This window comes from Condylostylus longicornis, unplaced genomic scaffold, assembly GCF_029603195.1.
Source record: "Condylostylus longicornis isolate FDR11 unplaced genomic scaffold, ASM2960319v2 ptg000066l, whole genome shotgun sequence".
Taxonomy (NCBI): Eukaryota; Metazoa; Arthropoda; class Insecta; order Diptera; family Dolichopodidae; genus Condylostylus; species Condylostylus longicornis.
This window is the reverse complement of record NW_026578034.1, coordinates 412766-416065: the sequence shown is the minus strand read 5'-3', so window position 1 is coordinate 416065 and position 3300 is coordinate 412766.

Below are 3300 nucleotides of genomic sequence, written 5' to 3'. Positions count from 1 at the left end.
GGATGTCGCGGTGGTTTACAACAAAAATTTTATCAAATCAATTAGTATTCATGGCAAATCTGTTGTTGATATAAGACCCGACATTGATAAAGATAGGGTTATTACCTTCTGTACAGCACTTTTTCGAACAAAATCCTGCTGTCAGTTGGAAAACATATTATTAAATGCTGATAATCTTCAATTGTCTTTGCTTAAACCTGTGGACATTCCTCCTCAAACTTCCTCAAAAAAAAATTATAATGCAGTATCATTTGACTATAAAGAAGAATCCAGCTCTTCAGAGATAAATGATTTTAAATGGATAGTCTTGTCAGAAATCTATGATAGAATTAGTCCTGCAATGCTCAAAATTCCATATTTCGTTATTAAAATGCATGTGAAAAGAATTAGTGATAAAGAAAATATTACTCTTTTTAAAGAACGTATTGCTAAGAAGTACTTTAACTGCGATTATCAAACTTTGTGTAATAAAGAAATTAAGCAAATGATATTAAATTACTTATGTTGTTCTTTCTACCCAATGTGTAACTGCATGTTTAAAAAATAGTAGCTGATTTGTTATACAAGATAGATATAAGAATTGATATAAATATAAAATAAAATTTGTCTTAAACCCCACATTTACTATTTACTATTTATATATAAATTGTATTAAGATACAGCTATGCAACACTAGTGAATTTCTCACTACTGCATAGTTTATATTTTTGTTTTCTATTTTATTTTTAATTTTCATTCAGATTTTAATATATTTTTTTAATTAAAATTAAAATTAAACAATATAATATTAATTAAAATTATAATATATAATTTTAAATTTTGTATTAATGAAGTTTTTGAAATAATTATAAGTTAATAATAAATTGTTATATTATATATTATAGCATACTTTTATTAGACCTAAAATATTATAATCTTGAATACATATTGTAAATTTGAATAAAAAATAAAATAAAAATAAAATTAAACACGTAAAAAAAAAAAAAAAAAAAAAAAAATAATATTTGAAAATATAATGATCTCACATATTTTTTTTTCGGATAAACGAATTAATCTTAACGTAAATAAATGTCAGCTTTTATCAGACATCAGATGTTTTGTGACATCTGAATATTAATATTTCATTTGTTATTGTTTTGACCATTACGTTTCGTCAGCAAGCTTTAAAAAATATATGTACATACAGAATATATGTATTTACGTATGTAGTTAGAATTTTATTTTTATTGTTCCAAACGGAAAACTGTAAAATGCTAAATTTTAATACATTTATATATACATACATATATTTGAATAAAATTATTATTTTGTTTTTGCCTAAACCTTTTCTTTATTTAAAAAAATTACATTCATATGTACATATATATATTTGAATACAATTATTATTTTATTTTAAGCTAAACCTTTTCTTTATTTCAGAAATTTACTTCTATATGTTCACCCGCAGTTTTAAAAGAACTAGGTATACATTCATAATAACGTGTGTTTGTGTTAATAATTTTATTTCTAATTTTTCCAACAGCAAAATTTCAAAATTTTCGATTCTAATACATTCATATGTACATACGTTCATATGTTGGAACGAAAAATTTTAAAATCTTCAATTCCAATCCATTCATATATACATACACACATGTATTCATATATGTATACATACATACATATATTTTTACATACATAAATTATTATTTTGTTTTTGTTTCTTTTTTAATTTTCGATTCTAATACATTCATATGTACATACGTTCATATGTTGGAACGAAAAATTTTAAAATCTTCAATTCTAATCCATTCATATATACATACACACATATATTCATATATTCATACATACATATATTTTTACATACATAAATTATTATTTTGTTTTTGACTAAACCTTTTCTTTATTTGAAAAATTAATTTTTGTAAGTTTACTCCCATGATATAATAATTATGCGTTTAAAATTTATTTCTATATATTCTACAGTTTTGAATAATATTAAATTCATATGGAAAGCTTAAAAAAATTATTCAGGAAGCTTTAAAAAAATATACATACATACATATTTATGTACTTAAAATTTTTGCGAATTTTTCCAAACTATTATAAGAATATTTTTTTGGAAATTTTCTTTAAACTTTTATATAACATTTATCTGTTATATATTAAAAAAAAATAAAACACAAAATTTAAATAAAATAAAAAAAAAAATTTTAAAATAATCCAAAAAAATAAAAATATGACGACATCCAGGCAAGCATTGATCTAATAACCTCCTGGCTATGAGACTACCACGCTAACCACTAGGCTACGCAGTACCTTGAATTTGCCTTAATAATTCTATATTTTATTCATATTTCGTATAACTCTTCAAAAACCATCCTATTTTACATTATATATATATAGCTACTTCTCAGGTGGTAAAAAGTACGGGTACTTCTAGAAGGGCTAGAGACATGGGACAAAGGGCATTAGATAGAGTTTTGCCTTTAGGGTCCCAGAAAAATCTGACATTGGAACTTTTTAGCCCCGAAATAGCTCTATTTTAAGATTTTCTGAAAAAATTTTTGCATAACAAAAGCACGTTTTTCTTTTATACTTTTTATAATTAGAAACACAAACCAAGAAATAAATGATACGTTTTACGTTATTTTTATTATTAGAAACACAAACCGAGATATAAATAATATTTGAAAATATAATGATCTAACATATTTTTTTTCGGATAAACGAATTAATCTTAACGTAAATAAATGTCAGCTTTTATCAGACATCAGATGTTTTGTGACATCTGAATATTAATATTTCATTTGTTATTGTTACCATTACGTTTCGTCAGCAAGCTTTAAAAAATATATGTACATACAGAATATATGTATGTACGTATGTAGTTAGAATTTTATTTTTATTGTTCCAAACGGAAAACTGTAAAATGCTAAATTTTAATACATTTATATATACATACATATATTTGAATAAAATTATTATTTTGGTTTTGCCTAAACCTTTTCTTTATTTAAAAAAATTACATTCATATGTACATATATATATTTGAATACAATTATTATTTTATTTTAACCTAAACCTTTTCTTTATTTGAGAAATTTATTTCTATATGTTCACCCGCAGTTTTAAAAAAACTAGGTATACATTCATAATAACGTGTGTTTGTGTTAATAATTTTATTTCTAATTTTTCCAATAGCAAAATTTCAAAATTTTCGATTCTAATACATTCATATGTACATACGTTCATATGTTGGAACGAAAAATTTTAAAATCTTCAATTCTAATCCATTCATATATACACATACACACA